This window comes from Panthera leo, chromosome A3, assembly GCF_018350215.1.
Source record: "Panthera leo isolate Ple1 chromosome A3, P.leo_Ple1_pat1.1, whole genome shotgun sequence".
Taxonomy (NCBI): domain Eukaryota; kingdom Metazoa; phylum Chordata; class Mammalia; order Carnivora; family Felidae; genus Panthera; species Panthera leo.
Window position 1 is genome coordinate 94,545,628 of NC_056681.1, and position 24,674 is coordinate 94,570,301.

Sequence of the window (24,674 nt, forward strand, 5' to 3'; positions counted from 1 at the left end):
TGGAAGCAGGGGCAAGGGGGTAAAGTGGGTGAGAGGATCAAAAGGTACAAATGTCTAGTTATAAACTAAGTAAGTCATGGGTATGTAATGTACAGCATGGCAAGTATAGTTAACAATACTGTATTCCACATTTAAAGTTGCTAAGAGTAAATCTTTTTTTTTTAAGTGTTTATTTTTGAGAGAGAGGGAAAGCATACATAAACGGAGGAGGGGCAGAGAGAGCTGGGGACAGAGGATCCTAAGTGGGCTCCATGCTGACAGCAGAGAGCTCCATGTGGGGCTCAAACTCACAAACCACAAGATCATGACCTGAACCCAAGTTGGATACTTAACCAACTGACCCACCCAGGTGTCCCTAAGAGAGTACATCTGAAAAGTTCTTATTATAAGAAAAAACAAATGTTTTAACTTTAGTGATAGGTGTTAACCAGACATATTGTGATGATCATTTCACAATATATACAAATAATGAATCATTATCTTGTACATCTGAAGCTAATATATCAATTATATGTCAATAAAAAATTATTTAACAAAGAAGGGAAGAGCCTTCAGAATCATGTAGAAGAGGAGTCCAAGCTTTGATCAGTGGGTACCTGAAGCTGATCCTATTTTGAATTTCTTGTAATTGAGTCAAAAGATCTCCTTATAGTTTAAGCCACTTGAATCCATGCTTTCAATTCCTGAGAGTGAAGGCATCTTAAACAGTACCCTGCTATTTTATGAGATTTAAAGATTCTTTTAGTGGCATGCAACATAATTACACTTGAATAGGTGGAAGGCAGAGAAGACCTGCCAGGCAGGGCCACATAGGGGATTGCACTCTAGAAATAGGGTAGCAGCAAGCTAGAGTTGTAGGGTACAGCTTATGTGTGACAGTTGAGGTGAGATTAATTAGGTTTGTGGCTCCCTGTGAACTGGCTAATTCAAATAACTTCTCTGACTCCAGGCACAGGGACAGTTGCTAGTTGTTTGGTACCTGGCCCTAGGGTAATTGGGCATTAGGTATTAAGAGGCCCTGGAGTGTGAGACCTGATAACAGAAGGGATTTGGGTATGGACGTAATCACCTGGCCCCAAACAGGAACTGACCAACCTCCAGAAGGGCCTCAAAGCTGGATCAAAACAGCAAAATTTAAAAGTAAACAGACTACATTACACATAGTCAACCGAAAGAAGTAGCAGCTGCCACCTTCAGTCATTTCCCTTGGACAAGCTTCCCAAGGCATCTCTGGGCATTTCCTTTCTCTACCTTCAGGAGCCATGACCATGCCAGGAGATCCCTGATGGTCAAGGGCCAGAGTACAAGCTCGCACACACCTACACACACAACACACACACACAAATGGCCATCACTATTCAGGGAAAAGTCTTGAATAGTTGATACCAGAAGTCACCCGTCCTGACTAGCACAGAACATGGCAGGAGGCAGTACAAGGAGAAGCCGTACTTAACACTGCCAAGAAAGAAAATACAACCTGAGATCGATGTGCCTCCAGCCAAAGAAATAGGTCCAGGCTCAGCATGGACTGACACTACTGGTAAAATGAAGCTACATAAATCCAACACCCTTCAATATGTCTAAAATCCCAGGCTTTCTGAAGCTTCTTTTCAAAGCTATCTTCCGAAACACAAAGGATGGTCTCATTTTTTTTGGAAGACAAAGGTAAGAGATAAATCCAAAACCGCCTAAGATCTCCCTGAGGTGCAGAAACCTAGGAGAGATATTACATTTAAAAAGAAGGACACCAAACTATGAGAAACAGGAATATATGTATTAATGAAAAAAAAAAATGAAGGATGATTCCCCCCAAAGCTTCCTAAACCTTAGATCTTACGGGCTATAGGATTACCTTTTCAAACGATTTTAAAGATGTGTTCTCATGGAACAATCATTCAGATTCAAGCTGCCAGAAAGCAAAGAGAAGCTTTCAAACTATCTACAGAAATACTGAGAATCCTTGTAAAAATAAGAGCATCATTATTTTCACTGTCTTCTTCAAATAGCTTTTCAGAATTTGTGTGTGCTGCTGGGATGAGTCTTATACACTAAAAAATACAGCAACTAAACTCCTTCTTCAAGTACCTTATATATAAGATAGACAATGTCCACATAATATGGATCAGGAAATTTTTTTGAATACAGTGACCCCAGTTGAATACATTCTCAGACCCTTCACATAGTTGATAATCACTAGCCAGGGAATTTAGGGCACGCTATTTAACATCCCTAAGCTTCAATCCTTTTAGCCATAAAATGGGGGATAATAAGTGTCCCAATGTTATAAAGATTAAATGGAGCAACCTATGCTCACTGTGCAATGTAGAGTGTATTGCATCAACATTAGCTAATACTTACATGGGAGCACTACACTGGGATGGGAAGTGTTAAGATAACTGAGGTAAACTTCCTATCAGAGATTGAAATAGATTTTAAGTGAAGTTCCTCCTCCAGCTACCACTATTATCTGCCTGAATTGCTGGGATGAGAAAGATTCTAAAGTTGTATCCAGGCTGAGTAGGAAAGACTGCCTGATAGACTAATGCTTTCTGCTATGGGTTTTGAATAGAAGAGAGTTGGTACACATTCTGTGTATTTGTCTCCTGGGAAAAATTATTTTATGTCCCTCCTGGGACAAGTTATTTTATGTCTTTTCCACGTCTGTATTTGATTCTGTACCACAAACTTTCTTCTGTGAAGAAGACATCAAATGCAAATAATCCTGGAAGAAGAAATACAATGATTTAGTCACCTCATTTAATTACCTTAGGGTACATTTGCAATTAGTTACCTTCAAGATTTTATCAAGATTTACTTACAATTAGACATGCTATGGATAGTTTATTAAGATTGGTTTATGGTCGTTCTGGTGCTAGCAGTTGTAAATACATCTCTAACCATAGAGCATCTCGTGTTGGGTATTCCTGGGACACAAATTAACTTGGAAATCTATATCCACTATTCCTTAGGAGTTGAGTATTCACCCTATTCCCAGGGATAGGTATGTGATAACCAGACCAAATGTTTCCACTGTGCCAAGCCAGCCAGTGGTCCACAATACTCTCCAGGGTACTAGCCCTGTGCCTCTGCCTTCATTTTAAACACACCTTCAGGGTCTTCTTCTGTGGAGGTAAATACCCTTGTGGAGGTAAATTTGGCAATATGTATCCTAATAGTGTTCATTTGTTTAGACCTGATAATTCTAGGAATTTATTTGGGAAAATAATTGCAGATGTGTACATAAATTTATGTGCAAGATTATTCATTACAGTATGTTCAAATTTCTTTAAAAACTTAAATTACTTGAAAATGAATATAGGCTAAATTATGATAACGCATAATGGCATAGCAGTCAGTAAATTATGTATTCGAATAAGTTTAATGACAGGAAATTCTTTTAATGAAATATTAATGGAGAAAATTAGGTATAGTAATTATAATTGTTAAAAAGAAATAAACTTTTAAGTGTAAAAATATAAAATACCCATATACATGATTTATGGAGGGAGAGATAGTAGACTTCTTTTTTTACTCCAAGTACACAAAGTTTCCAGTCTACGGAGAAACTCTGTGGGCTGGACTCTGCTCTAGAAGAACTAAGTTCTGCTCTCAGGAGTAAAAGTGTATGATTCAAAGTGGATTGCTTCATGTGACTTGCATTCCTACAACTTCTAGAAATAGCATATCAATTTCCCTGCCTCAGATACAACTTCCCCACTGTGGGTAGTCTTGATAGGGCTATTAATCAAGGTGTTCTGTCCTTCCTGGTCCAAGCAGCAGGCACGTTACCCTGTGTAGGCTATTTGGACACTCTCTTGAGGATTTGGATTATGGAAACAGGATTTAAAAGGATTAATATTGACCTAACACCTATATCAGTGGCCTGAAGAGATAAACCATTATTTTTTGCTACTAAAAACCCTGTTGTTATTCTGCCCTTATTTTTCTGAAGCTAATTCTTTAGCTCTTCCTTTAATTCTTGACCCACCATTTGACCTTCTGGTAAGTGTTTTTGTTAACCAGACTTGGCTCTTCTGTATCTTATAACCCAGGAGTCATAAATTAATAAAGTTATATAAAATAAATAAATTAAATTATTTTAAAAAGACAAAAAAAAAGTTCTGTCTGTGAGATTGGTCTTAGATCTAAGACTAGTGAGGTTCCTGGCATTCCATAGTCTGTGACCCTCCTTGCCTATGGGTCTATAAACCCTTACTTCATTTTTTGTTACAAGCTGCCAGTCCTGGAATGCCACTTGAAAAACTCAGCTGCCTCTCACTTTTTTTTCTGAAGGTATATTGTCCCAAGGGGCAGTCCTTGCCCAGTAAATTGCCAAAGGAAGCCAATCTGCACAGCTCTTTGAGTAGCGGCCTCCCAGATGTTCCTGCATTTATCACCTCCAGTGGGTGGCATTGGGTCAGAAGACAAGAGGATGATGTTTCTGGGATTTATTTTTTATATCAATGAAAGAATCATTTGAGGCTCTTGTAAGATAAATGGATTTTTTTCCTAGTGGCAATTATTGCTCCAATAGTTGGTATTTTCTATTCACATGGCTTAAATTCAGTGATATTACAGTCTCTAAATAACTGTGAAAAGTCACAGCTTGACTTTTATGATTGTTACCCCTCTGGAAAAGTTTGGCACAATAAGTCTTAAATTATACAAGAGCACATTGAAACCATAATGAAACACCATAGGATCCTACCAAATGTGGTTATTATGAGTTAATTCTAAATACCCCCAGAATGCTTCTACCAGGGAAGTTTCTCTTCTTAGTCTTCCCACTATCAATTCTTATTTAAAACTGGCTCAAAATTCAACACTTCTAGATTAACCATGACTGAGTATAATGAAAGGGAGAAAGAAAAAAAGAAAGAAAGAAAGAAAGAAAGAAAGAAAGAAAGAAAGAAGGAAAAAGAAAGAATAAAGATCAATTTTCTATCTGATAGGCAGACCAGGCTAGATATTTACTCAGTCTCTTACAAACTGTGTGATTTTCATGAAGTTGTGTGACCTGTGAAGCTTGGCTGTCTATTTATAGATATAGCTGTATAGCTATATAGATATATAGATATCTTGTGTATGTTTTAGGTGAGGATTAAATAAGCTAGTGGGGAAGGTGTATAAGTATCCTGTCCGTAATGACAACCACCTGCATGATGGGACCATCATTACAGACAGGATACCAGCCACAGTCCATTTAAACCAGGATCCAGACATGGAACAGCAGTCATTTTAAGGACTTGTGTGTATAGAGCAGGGAAACAAGGTAAGGAGGAAAGCATGGCTGGCTCAGGGTATAGTCAAGATACTTTCAAAAGGGATAGCATATGACAAGGCCACACAGTATGAACTCCATTGGTAGAATCAATGAACAAAAATACAAAACTACTCACTTTGGACTCCTATAAAAATAGATACTCTATTAATGAGTACTTCATTTTTTTAGACAGTATTAGACTTATTGTTTTACTTGCATTATCTCATTTATTTTTTATAAGTTGCTTTCTTTTTCCTTTTCTTTTCTTTCTTTTTTATTTGAGTATAGTTGACACACAATGTTACATTCGTTTCAGGTGTACAGCATAGACATAGTGATTCAGTAAGTTTATACATTTTGCTATGTTCACCACAAGTGTAGCTACCATCCGTCCCCATACATCTGGTATTACAATACCACTGATTATATTCCTTATGCTGTGCTTTTTATTCTCATGACTTAGAGAGAATTATGCTAAGTAAAATATATAATTGATTCATCATGGTCATCCTTTATAGTAGGTACTGATCCATTTTTCAGATGAGGGAACTGAGTCTTAGAATGGATGAAACAGTCTGGTCAAAGACTCAGAGTATGAAAGTGGCTGCATTGTAATGAAAACACAGTTACCTGATTTCAGCACCTGGATCTAGACTGCACAAAGAACAAAGAGGGTAGAATCCATGAAAGAACTCTCTTAAGTCTCAACGTGTAGAGAAGGAAGAGTTCTCCACTAGATCCAGGGAGATTTGGGTAGCTACCTAGATGTGAAGACAACGTAGGGGATCTTGGGACATGCATTTCTCTTCCCAGTTCTCTCAGCATTTCAAATATCATGAAACCATGGCTAGGTGTCTGTGTTTCCACATAATGATAACTAAGGCATGAAGTTGATTACCTGCATCACAGAAGCTCCCAAAATACTTCCATTTAAATACTGAGATAAGAGTTGAGACAAAAATACTTGAACATGAATTGCTCTAATAATGCTTTTCCATTTACCTCTGTTCTCTCCGGACACATAGGTCTTTACTTGGTCCCTTTTAGAAGAACCTCTACACTTCTTGATGTCTCATCCCACTTCACTCTCTCTTTACTTTGGTCATGGTAGGGCAGTCAGTCACCGCCCATACACTTACTACTACTCATGACGTATATGGCTTATTAGCTCTTTTTTTTAATGCTTATTTATTCTTGAGAGAGACAGAGACAGAGCACAAGTGGGAGAGGGCGAGAGAAGGAGAGAGGGAGACACAGAATCTGAAGCAGGCTCCAGACTCTGAGCTATAAGCACAGAGCCCAATGCAGGGCCAGAACCCATGAACTCTGAGATCGTGACCTAAGCCAAAGTCGGAAGCTTAACCAACTGAACCACCCAGGTGCCCCTTATTAGCTCTTTTAGCAAGCCAACAACAACAACAAAAAATGTAATTGCAAAGTCAAATTACTTGTCAAAGATCACTGAATGTCAATATAATATTAAGATAAAAGTTATGATATGCAAAATGGAAATTCCTCTAAGCAATATTAACTGGCTCACCTTGTCCACAATTTGATATATTATGCATATTGATGGTGTAGCCTTCTTTGCATATTCTGATTGCACAGTGGGTGGAATGTGGGCAAGGGTGAAATGTAAAACACTTAAGGCATTGCATCTTCAATGGGGAATGAGACTGGGAAGGACATTTCAAAAGGGTTTTTCAATCATGAGCGTAGTCATTATTCTCTTAACGGATACTTATTAGACATCTCTCATATTAACAGTATTGAGAAGTATCTCTTGAAGTTCTGTAGCTCATGGGTTTCATACATCTGTGGTGCTTGTTAAATGCAGTTTCCTCGCTTTCAATTTAGGATTTTATTCAGAATCTCTGGGATTAGGGCCAGGGCATCTGGGTGACTAAGTTGGTTAAGTGTCCAACTTCGGCTCCGGTCATGATCTCGTGGTTTGTGAGTTCAAGCCTCGCATCGGGCTCTGTGCTGACTGCTCAGAGCCTGGAACCTGCTTTGGATTCTGTGTCTCCCTCTCTCTCTGCTCCTCCCCTGCTCACATTCTCTCTTTCTCAAAAATAAATAAACATTAAAAAAAAAATAAAAAGAAATAAAAAGAATCTTTGGGATTAGGGCCAATGAATTGCCCCTGGTGATTCTACTTATTCTAAGCTTTGAAAACCACTGTGTAATGTGCTGGAGGTAAGAAACACAAACTATTCTGATTGTGAAAAAGAATATAAGATGGTTAAAGACACAAGTTACGTATAAGTTGAGGAATAACTAAAATTCTATAGATTTGAGTGTAGTAGTCAATAATAGCTTGTGGAAGTCAGAGGAAGAAGGTTAGAAAAACTTTGAATGAATCAGGAAGATGCCAATTCTGAATAAAATATAACAAACAGGCATAGATTTAAAGGCATCAGAGAGCTGATGAGGGAGCCAAGGATTGAGGAGTTGAGGTACTAGAAAGAAGAGAAGGCCATTGCAGTGTGCCCAACAGTCTGCATGTTGCTTTTGCTATCAGGATATTGGCTTAATATTTTTTAATTGAGGTAAAATTCATATAACACAAAATTAATTGACCACTTCGAAGCATATAGTTCAGTAGAATTTAGTACATTCACAATGTTATATAATCACCAGCTCTATCAAAGTCAAAAACATTTTTATCTCTACCACACTGACCCTGTACAAATTGAAGTCATTTCCTATCCCCAGTGCCTAATCCTTGGCAACCACTAATCTGGTTTCTGTCTGTATGGATTTACCAATTATAGATACTTCAAATTAATAGAATCATACAATACATGCCCTGTAGTATTTGGTTTCTTTTGCTTAGCATAAAGTTGTCTATGTTGTAACATGTATCAGTACTTCATTCCTTTTTATGACTGAATAATATTTTATTGAGTGGATATTACATTTTATTCATTTATTACTTGATGGACAATCAGGCTGTTTCAACCTTTTGACTATTGTCAATGGTGCTGCTATGAACATTCCTGTGTAAGTATTTGTTTGAATAGCTGTTTTCATTTTTTTGAGGTATATACCTAGAAGAGGAATTGCTGGACCATATGGTAATTCTGTATTTTACTTTTCTTTTAACCACCAAACTGTTTTCCTAAGTGATTGCACCATTTTACATTTCCACCAGCAATACATGTGAGTTCCAATTTCTTCACGTTAAAAAAAAAATTTTTAATGTTTATTTATTTTTGAGAGAGAGACAGAGTGCAAGTGGAAGAGGGGTAGAAAGAGAGGGAGACACAGAATCTGAAGCAGGCTCCAGGCTCTATGCTGTTAACACAGAGCCCGAATGGGGGTCAAACTCACAGACCGTGAGATCATGACCTGAGCTGAAGTTGGATGCTTAACCGACTGAGCCACTAAGGTGCCCCCAATTTTTATACATTCTTAACAATACTTGTTATTTTCTTTTTTTACAATCAATAGCCATCATGGAGCACCTGGATGGCTCAGTCAGTTAAGCATCCAACTTCAGCCCAAGTCATGATCTCACAGTTAGTGGGTTAGAGCCTTGCATCAGGCTCTGTGCTGACAGCTCAGACCTGGATGGAGGCTGCTTCATATTTTGTGTCTCCCTCTCTCTCTCTTTCTCTCTGCCCATCCCACACTCATGCTCTCTTTCTCTCAAAAATAAACATTTAATAAAATAAAATAAAATCAATAGCCATCACAGTAGGTATGAAGTGGCATTTCGTTTTGGTTTTGCCTTAAATTTCCCCAATGACTAATTACGTTGAGTATTTTTCGTGTGCTTACAGGCCATATATATACCTTCTTTGGAGAAATGTCTATTCAAGTCTTCTGCCCATTTTTAAAATTGGGTTGCTTATCTTTTTTGTTGTTATTAAGTTGTAATAATTCATTTTATATTCTGAATACTAGACCCATATGAGATATATGAATTGCAAATATTTTCTCCTGTTCCATAGTTGCATTTTCACTTTCTTAATAGTATCCTTTGATATATGAAAGTATTTTATTTTGATGATGTCTATTTTATTCTTTTATTGATTTGTTTTTGGTGTCTTAATTTATTCATTCTTAACGTAAGGCAGTGGCTAGTATAGAAAGAAGCAGCTGAAAAGTAAAGCTGAGCTTTTTGAAGTCTTGCTGTGCTAGAAAGTAAAGAACTAGAAACAGAACCCCCCAAAGCTAAGTTCTTAATTTAGGCCTAACAAGAATTATATTAAATTAGAAAAAGAATACAACCCAGCCTCTATCACCACAGTCCCTGATTGATTAAGGTGAACATCCTCTACTCTAGTTGCCTGACAGAGGAAAAGGTGAATCCCTTTTACAAGAAGATAGCACCATCCAGAATACTGCTTCCTACAGAGGACTAGCTAACTATCAAAAATTACCTAGCAAACCAAGAAATGGGACCAGAAGTTAAAAACCGACAATAGAAATAACACATGGGAATCCTGGATAAAAAATATCAGAGATTTGAACATAATTGTGATTCAATATTCAAGAAATCAGATGACAAGATAAAATCTATTTTAAAAGAATCAAATAGAAATTCTAAAACTGAAGGATACAATATCTGAAACTAAGAACTCAGTAGGTGCATACAAAAGCAGTTGAGCTTAGCTGAAAATACAATTATCAAGTTGGAAGATACGTCAGTAGAAAATTCTGAAACGGAATTAGAAAGAAAAAATATGGAAAACCCAGAAAAGAGCTCAAAGACACATGGAAAAAAGCAAAACAATCTAACATGAATGTTATGAAGGTCCCAGAAGAGAGATACATTGCACAAGGGCAGTGTTTGAGGAGATAATGAATAAGAATTTCCCCCAAATTGTAAAGCATCAAGCCAACAATTCAAAAATTATTACAAACCTGGGACGCCTGGGTGGTTCATTCGGTGAAGCATCCAACTCTTGATTTCAGCTCATATCATGATCTCACAGTCGTGAAATCGAGCCCCGCATCTGGCTCTGCGGTTGCACTTAGTGTGGAGCCTGCTTTGGATTCTCTCTCTCTGCCCCTCCCCTGCTTGTGTTCATTCTCTCTCTTCTCTGTCTCTCTCTCTCTTAAAATAAATAAACAAAAAAATTATTACAAATCTTAAGCAGGATTAAAAAAATATATATACCTGCTCACATCATATCAAAGCTGATAAATACTAAAGATAAAGTACAAACTTAAAAGCAACCAGGTACCAAAAAGTAAACTGCATTCCAATCTTCACTGAAGCATTATTCACAATAGCCATGATATGGAAACACCTAAGTTTTCATCATTGGATGTACGGATAAAGAAGACGTACTATGTACATACAACAGAATATTCAACCATGAGAAAGAGGGCAGTCCTGCCATCGGTGACAACATGGATGGACCTAAATAAAATCAGCCAGACAGAGTAAGACAAATACTGCATAGTATCACTTATATGTGGGATAATACTACTTTTAAGAAGTTAAATGGATAGGAATACAGAATGGAAAAGTGGTTGCCAGGGGATGGGGATGGGAGAAATAAGGATAGGTTGGTAAAAGGATACAAACTTTCAGCTATAAGATGAATAAGGTCTAAGGATTGAATGCATAACATGGTGACCATAGTTGATAACACCGCATTGTACAACTGAAATTTGCTTAGAGTAGAACTTAAATGTTCTCAGAAAAACAGGTAAATGTGTACATATGTGAGGTGATGGATGTGATAATTAATTAGATCAGGGAAATACTTTTACAATGTATACATATATTAAATCATTATAATGTATACTTTAAATATCTTCTAGATTTATTTGTCAATATACTTTAAGTAGTTGGGAAAAAAAAGCCAGAGGAAAAATACACAATATCTCTAAATGAACAACAATAAGACTGACTGCTAATTTTTGAATAATTTCAGAAAAAATAAGTAATATTATAAAATTAGAATTCTATAATCCAGCCAAAATGTCCTTTAAAAGGGAAGAAGGAGATATGAAACCCCTTGGAATTGCCTGCACAGATATGGTCTCTTCTTTGCTATAATCCTGTATCCTGGCCTTTGTCTTAATGTCATTTTAAGACCCTCCTTTTATTTATTCTTCCAGTGGGTCTCATTATCTTGGAGTCCTACTTCTCTGAAAGAGAGAGAGAGAACTAAATTTGATGAGGACAAAGCACAGTTTTCTTCCTATTAAAGGAAAACCTTTGAGATTATTGATTCTATATTAAATACTCCAACCTTGAGTACAACATCATTTCAAATAGCTGTTTCTTTGTGTATGGAAAGAAGCAAGCACTTTGTTGAAAATTTTCTCTTAAAAAAATAATAACAGGTAAAAGGAGGGCATGCCACATACGGTTGGTAGAGCAGCTGAACAGAAAGCTTTGAAGGCTGAGAACCAAAGCATTCATTTCATGAAATCAAAGCAGCAGCAAATTTAAGCCTAAATACTCTAGGTTTATAACTACAAATAACTTCATTTTACAGATAAGTAAACAGAAGCTCAGAGAGCTTACACAATTTGTTCAAGGTCAGCTATTCCTTGGCATAGTCAGGAGCTGAACCCAGGTTTTCCATATACTTTCTACTCCATCACTCAGAGACTCTTAGTTCATGTGATCTCTATCGCTTAAAGCCCCGTGACCCAAACCATCTTCCCGACAGAACTTCCAGTGTGATGAGATTCAGGCGAGTCCATTTTATAAATAACAAGATGTCTACTAAAGACCATAGTTATACCTATGAGATATAATATGCTAAATTATTAAATCCTACTAACACATGATAATTTATTTTCAGGTGAACTGGGTAACTTTCAGCTTTTGAGTATGGCCTAAGGACACAAGACAGATAATTTTTGATGCAGAGGAATTGATGTGACAAAGAGAAGCCTCATATGGACTTAGGCACAGGTTTGCACATGAAGGTGAAGCATGAAGTTGCTGAGAGAGGACATTATGATATCTGTGGGGAAACCAAAGTGTCTGGGATTTAATTCTTTAAAAAAAATTTTTTTTTACATTTTTATTTATTTTTGAGAGACAGAGCACAAATGGGGAAGGGGCAGAGAGAGAATGAGACAGAATCTGAAGCAGGCTCCAGGCTCTGAGCTGTCAGCACAGAACCCGATGTGGGGCTTGAACTCACAAACTGTGAGATCCTGACCTGAGCTGAAGTCGGACGCTTAATCGACTGAGCCACCCAGGTGCCCCTGGGATTTAATTATAAAGAACATCCATGGACTTCATAAATTTTTAGAAGTCTTAATCCTCCCCAGCTAGCTTCATATGTCACATGACCCAATTTTGTTAGAACTTAACAGCAGGACCTTATCATGGCACCTCTGGCAAGAGACACCTTATTTCAAAATGATGTCTGAGATTCTTTCTGTTGCCTGCCTTCCTAGCATCCACCTATTATCATGCCCTAAACATATCTCATAATTTTCTAGGCATGGCAGAAACATTTATAGCCAACCAGCTCAACGGTTAGCAAAAAGGTTAATGCTAACTGGGAGAAGAATCCCTTGATGGGAGGTTACCTGAAAGCATCAGGGTTACCCAAGAGCATCAGAGTATCCATCTACACAAGTTTAGGAGCAGGTACTTAGAGCAAGGAGAAGTTTCACAGTCACTTAGCCCCTGTTCCCTGACTTTCAGAAGATGGCTCAAGCCCAGATAAATATTAAACATTATGTTTGTGTAAGAGAGAGGACCTGAACCCAGAACTCTTGACTCTTAGTCCAAGTTTCTTTCTGTAGTAATAGTTTAGTGCTTGCCAAGTGTGGTACAGGGACCTCTGAGTATCCCCTAAACCATTTCAGGGAATCTGTAACATAAAAATATTTTCATAATAATATTAATGAATTATTTTCCTTTTACATTCTCCTTTCCCAAGTATATAAGGAAGGTTTCCAGTGTCTGAATAATATATGATGACATCATTACTCTGATGGATAATGAATGTGTGCTTGAGTACTCTTGTGACTTAAAATTTTTTCAATTTAATTTCTAAGATATCTAATATTAACAGATATAATCTACATAAACAAAAGTTCTTCAGGCTCCTAAAAAGTTTTTAAGAGTGTTAAGGATCCTGGAACCAACACTTTTGAGAACCACTGCTATAGATGAGCAAATATTATTAAGCTGCTATTATGACTAAAGTACAGTGCTGAGAGCTTTCTTCGCCCTCAGAAAAAAAAGGTTCCATCCTACTAACATCAGTAAGAAGTATTCATAAGAGAAAAAGGCTGTATGTATTTCTAGTCGGTAACAGGTCAATAGAAGAGATAGATCAAGAGGAGGGTTTTCAAGAAGGATAATTTCAACATATGGTAACGTGGAAGCAGGATGTTTCTGGTTGAGAGAAAAACAGATACTCAGAGGCAGCAGATCATGGAGCACATTCTGATAACCGTCAATCCTTAGGTGACATGTCATGTGCATGAAGTAGTAGTAGGGAAAACCAAGAATGTGAAATGAGATTAAAGTATGAGGAGGCTTGAATGCCAGACAGTTAAATAGGACCTAATTTTAATGATCATGATAGTTTCTTGGGCAGATGAGAGAGGAAAAAAAAAAAAGAAACTCCCCACTCTAAGAGAATAAATTACTAACAAATACAAGTTACTACCAAGGCAGCAAATAATTAAGACCTTCTTTAATTATAGTACTAATTAATGGTATGGGTAAATATTTTTAAGTGAATATAGAAAAACTGAAAGGGAACTGTTTCAGGGAGGATAAATAAATATACCCAAAACTAAAAGTGCAGATCTATCCCTGATTCTGACCCACTGTCTGAACCTAAGCAAATATCTTTCTTTTATTGGACATCAGTATACCCACAAGTCATATGACCATAAGGCCCACCTACTTCCCAAAGTTGTTTTGAAAATAAAGAGAGTAAATGAAAAGTGGTCAAGCTCTGGATATTAGAAGATGCTGCATAAGGGTATAAATGTTTAGCTCCCAGAAACCGTGTTGTCAATCTCAGTGAAAGGCATTGAATATAGTTCAAGATAATGGGTGGCCAATGAATATGTGCAGATCAGAGGAAACCACAAGACTGTTTTTGCTTTGCCAGGGGAGAGGGAAACAACATAGAATATCATGCCTTCCTTGGGAGGATCTTGATAAAATTAAATAAAAATAATAATTTCTCTTGTCCCTAAATTGAGATCTATAGCAGAATGAGTACCTTGACATTTTGAGAGATATTTCCTTCCAATTTTTGTTTGTTTAATTGGTTGTTTTAAGTAGATGATACATACACATGCTTATGATTTAGACAGGCAAACAAAAAGAATATATAGTTAAAAGTATCCTTCATGTAAGGAGAAGTTACATTCTATCTGAATGAAGTCCAGCTGGAGGTTTCAGTGACAATATCAGAGGAAGGAATGAGGAATATAGATGGATATTTGGATTATGATTCTTTCATCCCTTCCATCAGATGTCCAGGCCTTTATAGGATGACTACTTCCTGCCTTTGTCTGATCATGACATGATCCTTAGGGATCATGATACATGAAGTTAGGAAAGAAGTTAGCTGGTCATATTCTAAGTGTTCCTTGGCTAGCCAAAGAATCTTTAAGAATAAAAAAAAAAGTTGCCTGTAGAATGGCAGCATGGTGATTAGCAAATGTCCCATTTTGAACTTGCTCAAGCCTGTCAAACTAAGCAGTGACTATACCTGGCTATCTGGTCCAGCCCGATCCATCATTTGTTATCTTGCTAGATCCCTTGATCTAGTCCTGGAAAACACTTCCACTCATCCAACATCTCCTCCCAAATGCACTCACAAATACTGGAAACCATAGTCACAGCTTTTGAAAATTTATATATCATCTAACTATTTTTATAAATCTTCTGTGGTCGATATTAGTAAAAGTAGACCAAGAAGTTGCAACTGGCAACAGGTGAGTTCACCTCTGGTATTCTAGACCTATTTAGAAACCCAGTGGTATTTTCATGGCCCTGAAGAGCTATAGTAATCACTAGTGTTGGCCAAATATTCCCCATTCTTTTTCCAAGTACATGGCACATTTGCATTTCTTGAGTCCTTAGGCATGGCCATGAAATGTAAGCAGAGGAAGTGTGTCATTTCTGGGCAGAAGTTGTAATCATGAGTGCATAATCTGGCACAGCTCTTTTTCCCTCTGCCATGGGGACCACACCATTCCAGACAGTGTAGCTCCATCAGCCTGGGTCCTTAACTAAGGGTGACACAGAGTATAACCTCTAGCTGCTTCAGAGTAGACATTAGGTTAGGGGAGAAACAAACTTAATTGTTTCAAGTCACTGAGATTTGAGGACTGTTTGTCATCACAGCATAACCTATCCTGTCCTTCAGATTGCTAGGGGCAGAGGTAATACAGGAGACAGAAGACTATGCCATGGAAAAACAGGAAGAATGGTTACTATCAAATAAGAAAATAATACAGGATTTGGCATCAGAGAGATTTAAGTTTTAATCTATCAATTTCTAGCTGTGTGATCTTAAAAATGTTACTTAAACCCTTTAAGCCTCAGTTTCCTCATCAGTTGCTTTGAAAAATGAATGAACATATGCAAAGTGCTTGTCCCCGTATTTATCACATTGTAGGTATTCATTACATTTAATTTAATTCCATATCCCTCCTACCCCAACACACCCAAGATCATACCATATGGAAAACTGAGCCCTCTTACGTTGTTTATAAACAGCCATCCCTGAAACTTTCCTTTCAACCATAGATTAGGGACCATCCCTGGAGCAAGGACTCTCCTTTGCTGCTCTCAATGCCCTAGGGCCAAGGTTCCTAGATAGATATTCAGTGTGTGCATTGTATAAGCCGAGTCATTATGGGACCAAGGAGCAGATGAATTATACAGTACAGTGTTACCACTAAATCAACACCGTGCAAGAAGCAATCCAGGACAGGCAATCACTCTCCTTGGGCCAGGCTAGAATGCAAATGAAAGGCAGAGAGGCAGGTCAAAAGGATTGAATGTTACTGAGAAAGTCATTGAAAATAGCTGACTCCTGGGTAGTAAAGGTCTCGGATCAGAGTTTCACTTCCTAATGTGACTTTGAGCCAGACAGAAAACATTAAATCTGAAGGTAACTTGAACATGCATGGGGCACCACCCTGCCACAGCAAATCATGGCTATTAAAGTCTTTCACAATGCAAGGTATTCCAGGGGGGCAGGGAGGAAACTACCAGTAAGCAGTTTTCAGGGTAGGCAGTTGAGCTAAGTTGATGGGTAGTAAAGGAGAGTAAAGGAATATCCCAACTCATCTTTTGGCAAGAGAATTAGAACCATGACCATAACAAGTATTTGGAAGGTTCATAACTCTGTTCCCTTAAGTTTATAAAATGACTTATGATTTTTTTTTTCTTCCTCAATATATATTCAATGAGCAATAGCTTACATTTGCTTTAAGTTCTGACAAGTCTGTTGTCACTACTGGGCCAGTCTCATATGTTGGAGATCTACAGACATGTAATTTATAAATCCTGCAAAAATCTACTAGTATAAAATAAAAAATTTCTCTTTTGCTAACAAGTCTGTTAATTTATGAAACTCTTTGGGTGAAAGTTTTCTTCATCCTTTGCAGGAACAATACATTAAACAAAATCAGTACCTTGGTAGGAATTTGGATTGTCTGTTGGACAGAAGGTATAGAACATTCAACTGCTTAAGATAATACACAATCTGGAGGTAAAAGTTCCAAAGACTGCCCTGCAAAAATTTTTAAGGACGCTTCACTTCACTGGGGCCCAGCTAAGCTTCTGAGAGAATGTAGCTTCATCCTCCATCAATCTCAGTTTCATGTCAAAAGTAGATTTAACATGTAAAGTAACAATTAAACTTTTTTGAAAAAAAAGGAGTGAGAGGTAATAGTTTAGGTAGAAGAGGGATAGGCAGAAAAGATTTCTTAACTTTCATTTAAATCTTGTATTTGCTTGTTTGTTCGTTTGCAAAGTACATGGTTTTAGCCTTGCTCTTCAAAAATCATCCCAGCATCTTGAATCTCATGTCAGATTTATAGTGCAACCTTCCTTGGTATATGTAAAATATTTGAATAAATGTTTGCAACCTGCAAATAAGAACCCAAAACGTGGGAAGATGATTCTAGTTCTAGTTCTTTTAGCAATTGGAGATGAGAAGGAAAATGAGATGTTCCTTTTGTGGTTCTTTCTGCCATAGCTGTTTTGCTTTGTACCCTCTCTCTCCTACCAAGAGAGCTCAGGTCAGATAATGTTTCATGAGTTCTGTGAAATGTTTCAGTAATGGCCACTGTAATTCATACCTTGATTTGTCCTGGGTCACTGGCAACTATGATGGATTATGACTGCTGCACATTCAAAAGGTTTTCCCAAGGTTACACAGTGAGGGTTAATGTTCAGTTCAGCCACAGCACTTACTGGGTGGAAGAGGATGCTTCTGCAGCTTTAATCAAAGTTTAGGAGACAGTCTGTGCTCTCAGTAGAAGCCTTGTAATCTGGTGGAAGGCAAGGGCATGTTTCGCTCCTACATAGTAGGTGGTAGGAAGTATTTATCACATGGAGGGCGAAGTAAGGGCATTCCTCAAACATATTGCCAAACAGATATTTAGCCTAAGTAGGCTATTCAGGATGGGCACAAGATATGCCATCTACAAAAAAAAAGATAAAAGGCAGATCTGAATGGCTACAAGGCACACATTTTCTCACAATATTTGAGAATTAAATTAATTCAATTAATTACAGTGTTTTCATACAAGTGGAACATAGCCTAGCTAGAAAGAGGGATCTTCTTCCTTATATTAGGAACAATGACCTAGTTTTATGTGTTTGTAGGGCCTGTTTGGTGTGGGTTGTCTTTCCTAATTATGCTCTTTTGTTGGGCTTTTCTCTGCCAGCACTCAGTGAATGACAAAGGGATGAAAAAGATGGAAGGCTGTTTCTCAGCAGAGAAGGGTTTATAATCCATGTTCATTTTGGCCACAGGCCGGCTGATTCTGCTTTGTCTAATTTGCAGAGGGCTTCAGAAGGAAAACTGGAAGCAATATTCCATCCCTTAGTGCAGAGACAAGATTTTAGTGTCATGGGAGAGACATTAGAGATCAAAGCAGATAAAAGAGTTCATTCATTCAACATTTAACACAACTCGGGGGCACCTAATATGTGCTGGGTGGAGAGAAGGATATTCTGCCTTGGCATTCCAGGAAGGGGAGATAAACAGAAGCTATTTTCATACTTGTATAAAATATTTCATACTTCAGATGTAGTTGAAAAGAAAGATGAGGAGTGTTGGTCAAGCAGGAAGTGGAATTTAAAACAGGATGTCTGAGAAGGAAAGGACCTAAAGGAAATGAGAGAAAAGAACAAGCAAAAAAGAGGAAGCATTCCTGGCAGAGTACAGAGCAAGTGCAAAGGCCCTAGGGTGACAATGTGTTCCATTGTCAAGGGACTGCAGGGAAAGTCTGTGTGGCTGAAGGCAGTTAAGCTTGGGGTAGAACAATGACCTTGAAAGCTAATTGGGAAGGAGATTGCATGAGGCTTTCTAGACTATTGCAAATCTCTGGCAGAAGAGTGCCAGGACTTCCTTAACTGCTTCATTGAGAATCTACCAGAAAGGGCAAAGGGAAGCAGAGTAAGCCCCTGAACACAGTTCCCATAATCCAGGCCAAGAGACAGGTAGGCTTTGGGAACAGAGAGACTAGGTTGGCATGCACTCTAGCAATTAGAAATCATGGGCGATGGAGCAGTAGTAAAAGCAGGATAAGCAATTTACACAGATTACCTCAATTATACTGTGATTATAACCTTCAGTCTACACATGACAGTTTTGCATTGGTTTCTTAACCTAAATTCTGGGGAAAATAATACTATTTACCTTATAGAGTTGTAATGAAGAGAAAATGCAATAATGCTGAGACAGAGTACACGCTCAATAAAGGGTGACCGTGGCTATTATTATAGGATTTGATTAAGACAGACAAAATTCTGTCCACACACTCTGCCTACCTGCGTGTGTAGACTGATGAAGGTGGTACTCTCCATCATCCACTTAATTTAATTTAGTTTTGAGTCAAGAGAAAGAATTAACACAAATCTGAGAAGCATACTTTCTACATTTAGTAAAAGACTCCTTCTGAAAAAATTTTCTGTGACCTCTGCCTAAAGCAGCTAGCACCTCCATTTATCTGTCCCGGTATTTTCCTCCTGTCTTATTTCCTGCTCAGAGTTGTTTCTGTCTAATGCTGGAATTCTATTTCTTCTATTTCTTCTGCGGTAAATTTTATGGTCCTCCCACACTACTCAAAATTCCCTTCAGTAATCAAACCTTTTTCTTAATGTTTATTTATTTATTTATTGAGAGAGAGAGAGGAGAGAGCACGTGCACACACTAGCAGGAGAGGGGTGGAGAGAGAGGAAGAGATAATCCAAGCAGGTTCCTTACTGTCAGCATAGATCCCCGCTGCGACTCAATCTCATGAACCATGAGATCATGACCTGAACCAAAATCAAGTCTGACACTCAACCAACTGAGACATGCAGGTGCCCCTGCAATAAAACCTTTGGGTGGTCTCACCTCATCCTTTCCAGGGCCTCATCCCAGCATCACACCTCTTAGATTCTCCATACCTGGACGCTGTCAGGATTTCCTCTCCTTTTCACATTTGCTGACTTATTTCTTTTGGAGTAGGCTCCATATTCTTGTAGATAGGCGGATTCTTTTTCTATGCTACAGTGGGCCCCTTGAACTTGAAAATGGGAAGATGTCTTGGGAATCTCCTTCAGACACACCACAGGCTCATTAGACAGGGAGGCAGCTCATATACAATGCTGCCAAGAATGAAACTCTAGACCCTTCCCTCCACCCTGAAATAGAGTGTGGTTCTGCTGGGCCACTCAAGGTAGAGTAGTTAACTTAGGAAAAAATTCACTGCTGAGCACTTTATTTATAATAATGACAGCAGGCGACAAGAAAGGGTTTACATCCAGTTACTTGTGCCACAGGATAGAAGCAAGTTAGAACCTTTATTTAGATAAGGTTCTGATTATTGAAAGTCAAAATGGTTTTGTTTTTGGGTTTGGTTTTGGTTTTGGTTTTTTTCTAGAAGGGCTGGATGATGTTGTACCTGAAAAAGAAAATCTTTTCCTGCCAGACCCTTCCTTGATCTTAAGTGGGGATGATGTCTAACCCTACCTATTAAAGTTTAAACACAGAGACTGGCCAATCAGTCAACCTAACCCAGCCACAGAATTCTCTCCAACCACTGGGCACCTCAGCAAAGTGCTGTTAGAATAAGAAAGTTGAAAAAGAACAATGTGGTTGGCTCTCAGTCGCACATTCCTCTGGTCAATAGCATCAGCCCTATAAATGGGTAAAAGGCAGGAATCATTCAGGGTTTCCCTGGGGAGAACAAGGATTCCATCCTCAAACCAGATATCAGCCAAGAACAGTGTGTTCAGGGCACCTGGGTGGCTTAGTCAGTTAAGTGTCTGACTCTTGATTTTGGCTCAGGTCATGGTTCGAGACCCACGTTGGGCTCCATGCTGACAGCACAAAGTCTGCTTAGGATTCTCTCTCTCCCTCTCTCTCTGCCCCTCCCCTGATTGCTCTCTATCTCTCTCTCAAAATAAGTAAATAAACAAACAAAAAAAAAACCCCACAGTGTGTTGTCCTCATGGTTCCTCAGCAACATGCACACTAAGCTTTCCCCACAGTCCTTGAGCACCGCCTGCTGCTGATGCTGCTGTAGATTCCACAATGTGTTCTCTCTCCTCCACTTCTAACATTGGCTTTTATGGAGCCCCACTCACATGACTGTAGCAGCACCCCAGTCTCTGGCTCACTGTATACACTGATGCTCCTCCACTGCCACTCTCGGTGGTGACCACCTGCTGAAAGCAGCCTCTCTGTGTAGGTGTAATGCCCTAAACTTCAGGCCTTGAAGACTTACCAAAGTCAAATACTCTCACATTTCTCCAAAAGCAACCTTTGCTTTTGTCATATAGGCCAATCTGCTTTTCACCTAATACTGTGTATATTCCTCCTTCCATTCTTTGCTCATATTGTTCCATTCTGAGAGTGCCTTCCCTTTACCACTTATTTAAATTCTGGCCAACATTTGGGTCGCCTGGGTGGCTCAGTCAGTTAAGCATCTGACTTCAGCTCAGGTCATGATCTCGCAGTTGGTAAGTTCAAGCCCTGTGCTGGGCTCTGTGCTGACAGCTCAGGGCCTGGAGCCTGCTTCGGATTCTGTGTCTCCCTCTCTGTCTGCCCCACCCCTGCTCACGCTCTGTCTCTCTCAGTCTCTCAAATATTAAAAAAAATAAACGTTGACAAAAATTAAAAAGAATAAAGTTGGAGCTCTCACACCTTCTGATTTCAAAGCTACTACAAAAATATGGTTAATAGAAACAGTGAGGTACTGGCATAAAGACAGATACAGAGACTGGTGAAATAGACTACAGAGCCCAGAAATAAACTGACATATACAGTCAAAGAATTTTTCAACAAGGGTGTCAAGACAATTCAAGGGTAAAATGACAGACTTTCAACAAATGGTTTTGAGAAACTGGTATCCACAAATCCACAAGAAAAAAAAAAAAAAAAAAAAAGAGTGGTGCCTGGGTGGCCCAGTCAGTTAAGCATCCATCCATCTCAGCTCAGGTCTTAATCTCAGGATCCAGAGTTCAAGCCCTGCGTTGGGCTCTGTGCTAGTCATGGAGGCTAGAGGCTACTTTAAAAAAAGGCGGGGGGGAGGTGGGAGGGAGCGCCTGGGTGGCTCAGTCGGTTGAGCATCCGACTTCAGTTCAGGTCATGATCTCGCAGTTTGTGAGTTCAAGCCCCGCACCAGGCTCTGTGCTGACAGCTCAGAGCCTGGAGCCTGCTTCGGATTCTGTATCTCCCTCTCTCTCTGCCCCTCCCCTGCTCATGCGCGCCCTCTCTCTCTCTCTCAGAAATAAACAAACATTAAATTCTGCCTAACATTCAAGACACAACTTAAATCCCACTTGCCTCGTGAAGCCACTCCAGTCTCCAGGGTTATTACAAGTATAATTGCTACCTTGCAGTTTAGCAATTAATGGCCTTCACCCTGTTTAATATTTCTGAATCTTATCTATAAGGTTGTAAGATATTGAGGAAAAAACCCAGGTATTTTACTATTGCTTAGCCCAATTCTGCACACAGAGGAGATGCTCAACTTTATGGCCATGCAATTGGATCAATGCCTTATATAACATGAAATAGAATAGAATTTTGACTTCAGTATAAGGGAGTACAAAGATTTTTGTGTACTTCTTCTCTTCATCCCTCTGAATGTCCAAATTCTCCACCCAAAAAGAAAGAAGTCGAGCGTCTTGTTTTGTTTGCTAAAACTGTAGAATTCTGACTCTGCTCTGTGAAGGAAAGACTACTTGACTTTCAGAACTGAACAGTTGTTTGGAGATTATATAATCCAACCCCCAAGGAGGAATTCAAAACCCAGAGAAATGAAGTCTTTGCCCCAAGTCACAGAGGAAATAAGTGCTAGAACGAAGCCCAGATCCTAAGTGTTCTGAATTTCCAGCTAGAACTCCTCAGTGAATCTCCACATATTGTCCCTTTGCATTTTCTGTTTCTGGTGTCTGCATGGTAGTGATAGAAGAAGTTTGACAAGTACTTTGTATTTTCTATGCCCCAGGCTCTGTACTAGGGCTTGTGAGACCAGGGAGAAATGGAAATAAAAATGACATGAACTCAACTTTCACACTCAGGACTCCAGAATTCTGTGTTCTTTTCTAAAGCAATGTTCTAACCTTTTTTTTTTTTTTTTTTTTTTTTAATTTTTTCCTCTCCTTCCTTCCTCCCTCCCTCCCTCCCTTCCTTTCTTTGTTTCTCTTTCTTTCTTCTCTTTCTTTCTTTCTTTCTTTCTTTCTTTCTTTCTTTCTTTCTTCTATCTGGGTCACAGAACCCACTGAGAATATAATTAAAAATATAGACTTAGGAAAATGCATATACACACAAACCAACAAAACACTGTGCATAATTTCTGGGTTTTGCAGCACTTTTGAAACTCTAGCTTATAGCCCCTTTTCTGAAACCTTGGAAAGCTTTCTCTCAGCACCTTCAAAAATAGAGCCATAGTTTTATAATTTACAGAGTCCAGATGCTAACCCTCGCCTTTTCCTCCTCCCCTTTGAGGGACTTGAGGGAAGTCTGAAATCACAGCTTCATCTCCTCCCTAAATAAATAAGTACTTCTCTGAGTGCCTCCAACTCCATTGTTCCAGATGTTACACTGGATAAATGGCTCATTTAGGGCTCAGCAGGGCCCATGTCATGCTCTAAGCTGATCAGCACTTCTGTGTCCTATCCTAGCCACTCAGAGAAGCTTCCCTGCCACTTTGCCTATTTGGAAAATGCACACTCCTATTAGAGACCTGGGAGCAGAATGCATTCTTGCATCCTCTTGGCAGGGCTGGAGAGGAGAGGAAGGATCTGGGCCACAGAAAATACTGGAGAAACGCTTGTAGGGTGTTTTAAATGGTGGGTCTGGAATGAAAGAGTCAATGGAAGGAACACTTCTCTCAAAAGCCATATATCATGGAACTTCTCCAGGCAGGAGAAAGTGAGAAACAGATGGCAATGAACAGGCAAATGCAACACAGGGGCCAAGCTTGAATGGGGTGGGGGTGGGGGGGCATGAGGAGGCAAAAGCCACAGGCAGCAGTTGTCAAAGGGAAAAGGCCCACACTGTGGAGCCTACATATGGAAAGTCAGGATGGGAGACAGAGGACCACATGTCAAGAGCCTAGTTCTCATAAAACATGGAACCAAGGACAGGGTCAGCCTCTTTCCCCTAGAAGATAAGAGAACCTCCTACTTGATATAATGGCTGGAGACTAATTTCTGTACTTGAGAAAACAAGTTGTTCTAAAAAGGAGGAGGATAGTAGTTTTCAGCCATATTGCACCTAATAATCACATGTGGAACATGATTAAAAACACTAGGTCTTCCTGGAGTAACCAAATTCCCCAGTTTGCCCAAGACTTCTCTGGTTTTAACACTGACATTCCTAGAATAGCTGTCCCTCAAGCCTGGGCAAACTGGAACAACTGGTCACCCTATGACATCTCTGATTACTCTGATTCCTTAGTCTGGGATGAGACCCCGAAATCTGCATCTGTATCCAGCACTCCCAGGTGATCCTGATGCTGAGGCATGAGGAGGGTGGACCAGAGGACACTTAAAGGAATTGTATATTTAGTCCCTGGCATAACTTGCTAAGTAGTTCTAGAAGAGAGAAAAATTAAAAAGAGGAAGGAAAGCAGGAAAGAGTTCATGGTTTCTGAAAATTCTAAACGAGATGTTCTCAATCCTTTGAATCACAGGGACAACTTTTTTTTTTCTTTTTTTTTAAACATACATATATTTTCATTAAATACATTTTTTTTCAATATATGA

General features: G+C 38.9%; 1 protein-coding gene across 5 annotated transcripts in view; it reads left to right on the forward strand.

Moving 5' to 3' along the window:
* Nucleotides 1-12,135, forward strand: part of LOC122215074 (lithostathine-like) — a 419,576-nt gene extending 407,441 nt beyond the window's left edge. For 2 of the 5 annotated variants that reach the window (XM_042930242.1, XM_042930246.1), the window contains exon 10: nt 12,040-12,133. The gene's annotated coding sequence lies outside the window, so the exon portion shown is untranslated. Of the gene's footprint in view, nt 1-12,039 lie in introns of all 5 variants that reach the window. The other 3 variants (XM_042930243.1, XM_042930248.1, XM_042930247.1) reach the window with 3 other exon arrangements.
* The last annotated feature ends 12,539 nt before the right edge of the window (nt 12,136-24,674 follow it).